General features: G+C 36.9%; 1 protein-coding gene across 6 annotated transcripts in view; it reads right to left on the bottom strand.

The window, feature by feature from the left end:
• The window catches only part of LOC139969995 (uncharacterized), a 958,452-nt gene that overhangs the window by 688,856 nt on the left and 256,317 nt on the right, over window positions 1-13,279 (bottom strand). The gene's annotated exons all lie outside the window — the stretch shown is intronic.

Raw genomic sequence — 13,279 nt, 5'->3', positions numbered from 1 at the left:
TAATTAAGCACAACAATTTCAACTAAAAATTTTGCTACGGTATTCCTGAAGTAAATAACAGATTCCCTAAAAATCAACCTAAATATTCGAGATTGGAAGTGCCGCTCTGACGTAAGTTAGTTGTTGATGTTCACAAGAATGAATATTCAAAGAACATAATGATACAGATATAAACATCAAGAAAAACAAAGGTGGAACCAGAGTAATGTACAGCTTACTACTGTAAAAGCTTTGTTCATTTATTAGGAGAAGATTGTGGTTGTTTTTATAACCGATTTGGTTTCGCTTAGGTTGTGAATACAACTATACATTTGCAGGCAAAATGTACTTATAAATCAGTTTGAATGATATATAAAGTCATGCCATAGTAGTAAAAAGACAAACTTGTGTTTATGTACAGAATTTAATGCCTGCACGACGATAGAGATATTGCTCGTTATGGATATTTGGCGTATATGAATACAAACGATTATCCAGGTTAATCGGCCTATAAATCCGATTTATTCGATCGAAAAACCCTAACAATGATAAACTCCGATAATTAAGCGGATTATCGGTCTGATTTGTAACCCAATATCCAATTTTATAGCCGATAAGCTTTCATTTTTACTTGAATAACCTGGAGTACTGGCTCAAAACAAGACTTGCATCGAGCGATAATCCAACTTTTTTTTCCGACAGAATAAAACTGGAATATATAATGAGTGGTTTGCTTTGTCATACACATGATTCAGGAATACTTTCGACATGCGAGGACACATCCGGTAAGATTAGCATAACAATACGCGTAAAATCACATTCTTTGTTCCGAAGAAGAAATGAAAGAAAAGAAAACCGCAGGTGGCTTTGCAAACATTCCAGGCACTGGTGTTCTGCATCTAGTCATACAGTATTGTATTAATGATAGTTGAATAAGCTCGTTGCTCGTGCATCAAATCCAACATAAGCAATTGAACGTACAGGGATGCGGGTGATAGTGTAACCATTTAGTAAAATAATATTTACCTCAAATGCATCAAATTAAAAAAAACAATGCAACCTTCTCATCGTGCTCTACATGTATGGAAATATTTTTGTAATTATTATTATCAATTAATATTATTGGATCAATATCCCAGGATTTTACCTTGTGATTCTTTCGCATTGATTACGACATTCCAGATGGATGTAGGCTATATGCTACCATGAATTAAGGATCAATATAGTATTCAGAGACCTACATCTTTTCGTGGGCTGAGAAGATGATTCTTTGTGGAGGATTACGTTTGTTGAGAGGATCAGTTTGGTTTTATACCGGGATAAACTTTAAACTATATAGCATAACGATCGTTACTTTCTAATGGTAAAGTTCCTACGAAATTTTACCTTCCCGACTTCTTGAAACTTCTTGGAGATCAACAGATATTGGATTTTCAAAGTATTGTCCCGTTGACCTCTCGTCATGCATGCAGTGGCGTCACCAGACTTTTCAGTCTGGGGGGGGCACAGGGGGCACCATCATTTGATGGGGGGCACTTAGGTGGATACGGATCGCCGTCCTGGGTGAGGGGTCTAAGGGGAGGGGGTAGCCCCTCCAGGCGCGGCGGAACGGGAAAATTATTGGGGGGGGCTAATGTGTAGAGACTATCTAAGCGAAGCGCCACCATCAGTTGGCGCGGAGCGCACAGGAAAATTTTGGGTTTTTCAAACCCCCAGATGGCCGGAAACGGCAGTGTTTTATGCTGCGAATACCTAGCCCTAAAATATGGGTCTCAAGCCTGTAATTTCTCAGATTGCACGTAAAAGTCTGTAAAAACATTGTAATTTGTATATTCGATGGTGTTTTAAGAGAGTAGCTATTACTCGTAGTGTACTCGCAAAGACGTTTTTGAGTGTAGTAAGGGAATGTTGGAGAAGTGGCTGAAATAAAGCAAGTCATTGGCCTAAGGCGAAGTAGTGTTGCGCTTACCGGTACTCATACTCACTGCTTCAATTTTCACGGGGCGTGAAGACGCGGTTGGGGTGACAATGTGGTCTATAGCCAGGGGACGGGCCGAGGGTCCCCCAGCATTTATTAAAATCATTACACCTATATAGTATACGTGTGCATCGGACAGATCGACAAGTATGCATTGAAAAATGGGCAGATGCACGCTTCGGAGCCTTGGTAAATATTGGGGGGGGGGGGCTTATCATGCATTTGCCCCCTCAACTTTTTCATTGGGGGGAGGGCTGAGCCCCCCAAGCCCCCCGGTTCCGCCGCCACTGCCCCCTCCCCCTTTGGAAAATTTTCGCATACGGAGGATGGGCTAGATGCAAAATGCTGCCACATTTGATGCTAAATTCGATCTGAAGATATCTCCAGAAATTGCTATTTTTGAGGTAATGATTTTAACAAGGCGCAGAATTTTGCAGAGGATATGAACCACATGCTGTCGATATTATGCCTAACCCTATATCAATAGAACTGACATTTGTTAAATTAATGTGTGCATGACCCCCGACTCCTTTGTTGTCCTTCTCGTTTTCGCCCATTATCTATTAAGATGTAACAGGTTCCAGCATCGTTATTGGCTCCTATCATGGATCTCACCATGCAATCCAAAGTTTGATCACACATCGAGTATGGCTCAGTATGCAGGTGTGAACATTCGCCATTTGTTCCTACAAGCATCTGACCTCAAATGACCTCTGCACCCCCTACACAACAGGGTTAATATATGGGTCCACAAATATAGGCAAGTATGGTGCCTGCGGACCCTCACATTCTCACATTTCGTCAGCTCCTAACCTGTCAACCTCAGACCAAGGCAACATATTGCAGTACCCTCCCTTCTCACAGTCATGTAGCTCGCGAAGCGGGCGTGTATATCCGCTGGTATGGCGTGAGCACTGACACATTCAATGTAAATATCGACACATGTTGTGATGGCGCGGGTTACGACTTCGATACCCGACGTTCAAGGATAAACTTTTTCATTTTTTTCGCAGCTCATTTGAAGAAAATACGAATTACTGTGCTTCTTTGTCCTTATGAAAAACCAACTCAGATGATGGGAGTTGAATATAACAAAATAGATATATATATTTTTACCAACCCAAATCTCAGATGGGGGGCACTCGGGGGGCACTAGGTTTTCCAGGGGGGCACGTGCCCCCTGCCCCCCCCCCCTTGGCGACGCCACTTGGCATGTCAGCCCGCACATCACCAATAGTAATAGTTTGTCTTGTGAAACTTGATGAGGAATTTACAATTGTTTCTTTTTAGTGAAGTATACGGTTCATATGAAAACAAGACGGGCAAAAATTCCCACCAAATTATTTAATTGAACCAAAAACACAATCGGTAAATGTTTGCGTGACTTTTAACGATTTTACATTTTGCCGACCGTAGTAGTACTACGGTAGCATCGGCCAATCCAATGTCTGATTTTAAATTGAGGCATGGAACCCTGAAATTTATTTAAACGATGATTGCTATATAATAATAAATTAGTTCGTTGCGTATTACTCTTTATTTTTACAAGCTAAATTTGGCTCAAATAGTGCACTACTTGCAATGTCATGTAAGGTAGGCTATACAGCTATATATTTAGTACACTGGTATTGCGAACCATCGTAGTGTAGGCAATGCATCAGTGCACGTGCACGTTAACGTTACGTACTATGATTTAGCTTTACAGCAAGAGAGCTAAATGTACGTGACTGTAAAAAAAACATAGTTATACGGTACAGTTAACGATCGCTAATTTAACATGTCTAACGATAAATTGGAAACAATTTACAGTAATAAATTCTGCACTTCAAGTTGAAGTTCTGAACACCATGCCCTTTGAAACGTTTTTTTGTTTTCATTCACACTGTATAAAATTATGGAGGAAATGAAACCCTCTTTTTTCCCTCTCTCTTAACTCCAGTGCGTCAAATCGGCAAGCCAATTGCGTCAAAATCGCGTCATAGCGGCTTAGCGGAAACACTGCTCGGCATAGACTTGTCCAATAACCGAAAAAAGTATTGCAGTTTCGCACCATACACTGTTATGATAAGTAAAAAAACAAGCTTATACAATACGTTTGTTCAACATTGGTTAATTGCATGGAAGTTTCAGTATATTTCAGTGTGATTGCAATGAGATATGCAACTCCGCGGATTGTCCCTTTGTTTATTATTTGTACTGAATATCATTGTTAAATATTTACCACAAAACGTTATTTGAGATGTGTGTGTCGCTCAGTACAAACTAGGCTGTAGCTTTAAGGTCATATTGCGACCAAGCCGGTTCAGTTACATGTTCTGAAATGTCTCAATCGTAGCTGCGTAATTGAGGAGAGCTCACTTTGATAGAGGGTCTGCGTATTTCCCAAATATCAAATATCATCAGCTAATAAAAAGTAATTTATCAATTAAACATTTTGGATGATTAAAACAAATTTTAAGTGATATATACTAATAAATCAAACATACGAATATTCGCAACCGAAGGTTTCATTATACTCAGATTGAAGTATAGAGGTTTCATCTTATAAAGCTGTTTCATAGACTGACGCCAATTATCACAAACCATGCACCAGCACACACACAAGCTAGAAATATTTACTCGTACTTTGAAATAAAATTTAAAAAAACACGTAACGCTCTCTGAACTCCGGATAAAAAAAAACTATTTTTAGGAATTTGAGGAAAGCCAATAACGTCATCTGTGATTTCGCAAATCCACGTTAGCGTCTATGAGTACACTCATAGACTAATGAAGCCAGCGATGGGATTTGAGGTTATGAATGCTGGAGGTTGACGGTCTGCTGTATTGGTCCCAAATTTAGTACGCTAACACTAAAAAGGTACCGCTCAATGACACACTAATCTGACATGCTCCTATCAACCAACACACCAAGTATTCACAAGCTATACAGCAAGCTCATGCAAACAGCATACAAGAGGGTGCACGGCTTTATCTCTTGGTCACTTATATTGAATTTATAAGATATATACAATCGGCTTATAAAATAACACCGTTAACAAGTTGGAAAATGACATGAGTACACCATAACTTCAAACATTCCTAATCCTAAATTTGTTTTGATGTTGGTTCCAATTGTCGTATTGAAAACCAATTCAAACACATGCAGAATAACCAATTCAATTAGGTTCCAACAGCTCTGTTACTATAGCCGATAAGCGCAGTATATAAGTAGCTACATGGTTAGTATATCATTGATGCTATGATGGTTAGTATCTAATCGATGCTATAATGGTTAGTAACCTATCTATGCTATGATGGTTAGTATCTTATCGGTGTCATGGTGGTTAGTATCTCATCGATGCTATGATTGTAAGTATATCATCAATGCTACGATGGTTAGTAACCTATCTATGCTATGATGGTTAGTATCTTATCGGTGCCATGGTGGTTAGTATCTTATCGATGCTATGATTGTAAGTATATCATAGTAACCTATCTATGCTATGATGGTTAGTATCTCATCGGTGCCATGGTGGTTAGTATCTCATCGATGCTATGATGATTAGTATCTCATCGATGCTATGGTGGTTATTATATCATCGGTGCCATGATGGTTAGTATCTCATCGATGATATGGTGGTTGGTATATCATTGATGCTATGATGGTCAGTATCTCATCGGTGCCATGGTGTTTAGTATCTCATCGATGCTATGATAATTAGTATCTCATCGATGCTATGATGGTTGGTATATCATCGATACTATGAGGGTTATTATCTCACCAGTGCCATAGCAAATAGGTGTGATGCTATTGTTACACACTTGCTGATGATTTTTTGTAGTTCTTACATATTTCCATTTACTTTTATGGGACGGCAAAATAATGTGTTTCTTTTACAATTTGAAATGCATCACGGACATTGACCTTATATGCACCTGCAACTTCTTTAGGTAAACTAGACACGCGTCTCTTTCAAGGTCAAAACAATGAACTGGTATATAAGGAAAAACAAAGCAATTTGTTGTAAGTGGATGTGCAGCAATAACAGTAAAACTGTTCGGTACATCCCTCTGAATTAAGTGAAAGTTTCACCAGAATGTTGCTCAGCTGTTTATAAGATCATATAACAGAAAGGGAAAATGCTGGTTGAGATGTCGTAAAACTCATGGAACATTTTAGATTTGTACTAACAATTGTAATAACAATGTTGATATTTTATTAAAACTCGCGGAGAACATCAATCAGAGTGTTATATGTATTCTCTTGTTTCTTAAGTTATACAATGGTAACCATCATAACGGGAATTCAAACAAACCACGTCTTCATCAGTTAACGTGTACATGATATTAATATATCCGACTGACTAGACGTGCATGCCAAATATGAAATATTGCACTTTCCGTAACGATGGCAGGGTTTGGGTAAATGCAGACTTTCCGATTGGAGAGGGGCATGCGTGTCCCTCGTAATTATGCCACTGACATTGATTCCAATTAGACAAGTCAACTAATTCAATTAATAGTAGTTGGTAGTATATTAATAAAACAGAGATTACAAATACATCAACATTACAAAAGTTTACATTTTTGACAAACAATTAAATGTACAAATCGTATTTGTTTGTTTTGTAATTCAAAATAATGTATTTGATGCACCTTAAATATGACATTTTAAACGCATTGTAATGTAAAAGACCTACATAATGTTAAACGGTTGCTAGAGTCAAGAGTAAACCGATACTATACTTGTTTTAAAATAATACCCACGATGAAAATATACATATGCAGCCGCGTAGCTAGGAATTTGCCAAAAGAGGGGCGAACTTGTAAGGAAGATATCAGAGCCGTAGATTCGGCGTTGGATACTATCTAAGCGTAGCGCCACCATAGTTGGCACGGAGCGTAAAATAAAATTTTGTCCGAAAGTGCCTCCCAGATGGCTGGAAATGTCACTTCCCAGGCCTTGCAAGTTGCATTTAAGCATTTTATATTTGAAATTACTAGCGATATCATAAAAACGTAAAAAATATGCTCAAAGGGGGGCGCCCCTTCGCCCCCCCCCCCCTTGTCTACGCGCCTGTACATATATCAATATAACACTAGTTTCAGACATTTGTCAATATTAACTCAGATGGCTTTGAGCAATTCAGAACCAATTCAAGAGCAAAGTCCTACATCCACCCAACGTCAATTTAGAGTGAGATGTTTGCACTTTGGTTTTGATTTCGGTGCATTTTGCACAGAAAAATCATAAGAGATTTTCATCTCATTCTATGATTAAGCATGCATGGTTAGTAGAGATTGAACTAAAGGAAGATTCTTTCCCAAGAAAAGTTTCACTTTGTTTTTATTAACACATTTATTAATCTCAATTTGTAGGAAACAAATAACTGAAGACATTACCTAAGAGGGGGTAATAGAAGGGGCAGGGGAAGGTCCCCGAATTTGTGTTTAAAATGCCTGGATGTTGTTAAGAATATCACGATATATATATATATATATATATATATATATATATATATATATATATATATATATATATATATATATATTCACACTGGAAAATTAGATTAATAAAACGAAAGGTGCACCTCTGGTGGGCAAACACAACTTTGGTATCAATGAAAAGAAATTTTAATATATGCAAATAAATGAGTCAACTACAGTACGGTGAATAAAAAACGAAACAATTTTAAAATGTATGGAGTTGCGAAACTCAGCCCATTTGAAGTGTTTAATGATATATGTAGCCTTGTAACCAGTGGCTGATCTAGAATGTCAGGACAGAAAAGGGTGATTCTCGAATTCACAAAAGACTTGACATAATAAGTTGCAACTTAACATTCTTTATCTTAGGATCTCCTTCTTTAAAGCAGCATTTTGCGTGTGGTCGGCGCTTTCCACATGTTTGACATGTCTATCGAGTTTTTACATATATTATATCACACAACAGCAGGCAGAGATATTAGCCAAGTTTTTTTTTCTGCCAACAGCGTTATTCGGAGAGTAATTAAGGACTTCTACGGATAATGAGAAAAATGTCTTCCGACAAAATCCCACAGTTCGCCCACACCCACTAGTTTGAATTTAACCAATCAGTTAGTAGCTAATATGTTAAGTTATGAGCCGTTGCTAAAATTAGATTAAAAAAAGTTGCGTTGATACCATGCGTTGCCATAGACAATGTATATGAAGATACCAGACCAGGTGTTATTGTTATTGTTATATTACCATGTTTTTTTTTGCGCTCCTAACGGAAAATATCTTCGAGAAAAACAACGTTGAAAGTTGTAAATGTTTCGATTTTTATGCCACCCTTTTAAGTAAGGTTTGAACAGTTAGTTAAGTATGTCGTAATGGCACCGTGGAGTCAGTGACGTTGAGAAAATCATATGAAAGGACGCAAAAAGCTGCTTTAAAATGAACAATTCCGAAATGAACTGGTATATTATAGAAGTATGGTAGCAATATCCTACTTATGCTGAGAGGAAGTCACATGATCAATTTATGTGTAGGTTAGTTCTTAGCTTTGTGTTATCAATCTTTGTTTCACATGCCAAAGATACCTACGGGGGAGGGGGGGGGGCGGATGAGCTGAGTGAAGTGGTTATTTAGGGGACTGGAGCACAACTCCCTAGTTTTTAAAAAAAAAAAAAATTCATGGGGTTTATTTTGCCACGACTCCGTCTTGTCAACGATTTTCCTATAGGGGTGGTACCCAGAGGGTAACACATAGAGGCCTCAAAGTGCTTACTTATCATCCAATCGTTTATCCTCGAAAATAAAATATACAAAAATAAAAAAAAATCAAGGAAAGTGTGTGTGTGTGGGGGGGGGGGGGTGGGGGGGGGGTATGTGTGGTATCCAAGGCCGCTCAGTATTGACCCTATGGTTTTGCAGAAGGGTCTTAGATTTGGCAGTTGGTGGGGTGTTAGTTCTGCAGTGTGTCTTCGATCTTAGTTTTGTAGACACACGTAACAACCTGTTTTCTTTAACTCACAGTTTCATTCTGCAAATTAGTTTTGAACATCGTGAAATAAATTGTAATTCATTGATCAATCATCTTTAATGTCGGAAGAATGTCATAGTTTGGTCAATATTTCTTACGAGAGATATTTCTAATTCGGAGTAGCCTGCGTTTTAGCTCAAATATATAGGTTAATAATATGATTAGTACAGCTACCAGCCTATCGTAGTTGGAGTAGCAATGTAGCATAACTAAACTTCAGGCTAGACATACTAAAAGAGAGTATGAAATGTCGCCAAAACAAAGATGGAATTCGCTGAAACAGAAAATAAAAGTTGTAAACAAAATATTGGCAAAAAGGGAATAAAAGTCGCAGAAATGAATAACTTGATACTCCTGCAAATACTGTAATGCAAATACTACGTCTTTGACATAACTAAAGTGATAAAGTTGACATATACCACTCGAAATGGTGATATCGTGTGCTACACTTGGGTGCCAAAATCGTGAAAAATGTATCAGTGGACTGTAGTTTCACAGGTAATTAGTAGGTAGCAATAGTAGAAGCAATTACATAGGAATATAATTACTTTACTAGTGTCGTCTGCCCAGCTGCTGTATTATAATTCCAGGTACCCTGGATATAATTAGCCTAGCCCCTAGACCGGCTGTCCTTTTGAATGCGATATGACTAAAAGCCTAGTGACAAAAATAATCACCACCTCATTTTACTTAAAAAATGTATACCTAACGATAGATCCACATGCTATAATAACATGGGATGACGGTTATGATATCATGGGCCTATCACTAACATTTCAGTACTAGGAAATAGGCTTAGCCTAACTTAGGCCTATGTACGTAGCCTTGTCCCTTGGTGGGATATGTAATCTTGCATAAACTACTACCCAATTTGTAACATTATTTCTCAGACCTGCATGCACAGACTAATATGGAAGTATTACACAAATTAAGTTGCGGAAGGGGGGAGGGTGGGGAGGGTTACATTTTCAAGGGACAACTATGACAATATCTGAGTGGAGCACTAAAATAATGCAAGCAAGAAAAATGTTTGCCATGTGCCTCTTAGATGAAATTACACTTCCAGATATTAAAAGTTGCACAAACACTCCACTTATTCAAGTCATTAGAGGCGATACAAAAAATCAGACTTGATTCTTAAGTCAGGAGTATAGTACTTACCAGTCTGGTCGCCATAACAGGTGTCTGTTTTGCAAAGTACACCTACTCTTTCACAAAAACCGGTAAAATCAAATTCAATTTCAAAGTCGAATGCACAATGTATGTATATGCAGACGTACAAATGATCTGGTTTTTTGCAGTATAACGCAAAGCGCCCTCATTATTTTCAAGGCTTCACTACTTAAACACACGGCGATGCAATGACTTACTGATTTTGTTGGCATCCAAATGGACATTATAGTCATGTTTGCCTTGTTGGAGTCATATTATATCGTTGAAAATTCGTTGAAATACTTAGGGTGTTTTTTTTCTTCAGTAAAGTGTATTTTTCTTGTAATTGCCTATACATTTGTTTCCAAAAGTAATGTGAAAAATAAGAACATGTTGTCGGGACGGGTGTTATTTAAAGAGAACATTCAAAAAATGATGTCACATATATGAACTCTTAGAAGAGAGGGGTAGAGTTGGTGGTATCAGGAGAGAGTTGTAGGGTGAAGTAGTTCATTCAATGACAATTGAAGAAAGAGCCATTGATATGACTAGTGAAGTACTTAAATAAGACGACTTGCCTGTTAATATACATGTTTCTTGTTTGTTTATGTTTAAGGGGGGGGGGGGGTAGGGGAGGTGTGAAATAGCTACAGTAATTTAGAATGTTAAAAAAGAAAAATTTCTTAAATGGTGGAAGGCTTTCGAAAAGTGTTGTCATTGGTGAGGTTATAGTAAGGTAGTAGAGAATTAAGTAGTCACGCAATATGAATTAAAGAAAGTAATACAATAGATACATTCAGCTGATTAAATAAATATGACTACTTGTCTTTAAATATTAATTGTTGAGGGTCTGTGGTAGTGTGAAATAGTCATACAATGTCAAACAACGTAAATATATGATATATGACAAACGTTAACTATTTAATCGTCACAAACTATCAGTCTAAATTACTAACGATGATATAGAGTCAAGTAGTCACGTGATATAAATTAAAGAAAGTATTCAATAGATACATTCTGCTGATTATATGAATATGACTACCTGTATATTAATATTACATGTGTAGGGTCTGTGGTAGTGTGAAATAGTCATACAATGTCAAACAACGTAAATATATGATATATGACAAACGTTAACTATTTCATCGTCACAAACTCTCAGTCTAAACTACTAATGATGATATAGTAGCAATCGTATACATTATGCACGATACGCAGATATTTATAAGAATATTAAACAAATTGTTTTACGCCATATTATTATTATTATTTTTTTTTGGAAGTAATGGATTGATTTCATCTTTTAAATTCTTATACACACAGAAAACAATATGTATAAAAATGTTACGTAAATCACGGGTTGTAAAAATACATGGCATTTTGTCGGTAAATATTACACAACATTCAGTAAAAGCATGCGTATGCATGCGATTGAGTATTGCCGAAAATAATAGTAAAAGTCCATTTAGTCATTTTACATGATTACAAGTAACTTTTGCCAAATCGTTAATCAACGGATGCAGAGTTAGATAATGCAACCTAACTTGTAACGGTTTGTCAAGTAAAGTCATTTATCGTTACTAAATATACTAGTAATCCACAGCCATACACGCGTAAGCCACATACAGTTCGCAAACCAAACTTGATCGTTTCATTTCTTGGCGCTTCTTGTACTAACGCAATTGATCCAACTGAATGATTCAACACAGCCACGGAGTCACTCAGTTGGGACAACTGTTTTTATACTGTAGTGTTATGTCCCGCTTCAGATCACTCGTATTGCCAGTACGTGCAGTAATATGAACACTATGTTTCTATCAGTTGAAGGTAAGGAACTGTTTATACTGTCAATACCAGTGATTTGAGAGCATGCTATTGGTGTACATTATTAGCAGTAGGAAATTGTTCCAACTGGCTGGCGGAGTACATCAGTCGTTGGGGGGGGGGGGGGGAGGGACACAGAATCGTACTTCACCCCTCCAAACTTTTCAAACTATCTTCCCATTCATTTGTCTCATATATTATATAGGCTACTTCACATATACCGTGAACGTGCATGAAATGCAAACTGTAATAAGGCGGTCTGAGATATTATGACTGTCTTCCAAAATAACAAAAAGCAAGTTTTGTATGGAATACGTTTGCATATAATTAAGAAAATAAACTTGATACAGTGGTGTTTACGTTACTTATTTTCTGCTCTACGAGAAAAGAATCTATTATGTCAAATTATATATATTGAAAGCACGACACATTGATCATTTTCCGTTATTGTTTTTACTATATAGATAAATGGCACAGTCTACTCCAGAATACTAAAAATAAAAGATCAAGTTTTAAGGATATTACGGTGGCTGAATGTGATTATTAACAAGATTGCCAGAAATTTATTTTTTTTTGTAAAAAACAAACTGTTCTTTTGGTTTTAAATGTCAAAATAGCTGAAGTGTTGCGCGCATGAGGTAGGTGTGACTGCATTGTTTGAATAAATGTTTTATAATATTTCATTACAATCATGATATGTCAAAGGTCTAATACCAGCATGTTTTAGTTGCTAAGCTCACATGACGTTCTTGGAACGTTCAAGGGTTAATGATTGTCATTGAAACTAAAGTAACTATGAACAGATCATTTTATTTATCTATGCAAGAAATTTTAGCTAATGCTGCGGGTAGAATTGTATCTTTGACAAATTTTGCACTCAGACAGTTGATTATGTTAATTGTTGGGAGCTTTCAAATATCTTGACATGTTGAGGAAGTTGGGTGAAATTCCTAACTCGACCAAATGCTTTGTGTACATACATCTCAGAAACTAATATAGTAAATCATTTAAATTTCGTAAGCATGCACTTTTAAGAGATAGTACCTTTTGTTCATGTTTCTGTTATTACTTTTCTTTATGTTTTTGTTAGTGTATTTTTTTTTATTGTAGGTAAAAAGAAGGATTAACATTGCTGAAAAATGAAAGTATGCTATCAATGTGGTTACGCCCGCCTAGTGTATCTGATGCAAACTGCCATCCATAACTGAACCCATAAATTAAAATATCATGGCTGTGGTTCACTATTCATACATGGTTGTAGATGCACAGAATACCCTCTTAAGTGTTGAAATTAAAGGTTGAATTCATCAAATATTCCAAATTATTTGTGTTGTCATTCTTTTTTGTTGTCTCTT

The sequence above is a fragment of the Apostichopus japonicus genome, chromosome 7 (assembly GCF_037975245.1).
Source record: "Apostichopus japonicus isolate 1M-3 chromosome 7, ASM3797524v1, whole genome shotgun sequence".
NCBI classification, from domain to species: domain Eukaryota; kingdom Metazoa; phylum Echinodermata; class Holothuroidea; order Aspidochirotida; family Stichopodidae; genus Apostichopus; species Apostichopus japonicus.
The sequence above is the reverse complement of the archived record's forward strand: the minus strand, read 5'-3'. Positions and strand labels throughout refer to the sequence as shown.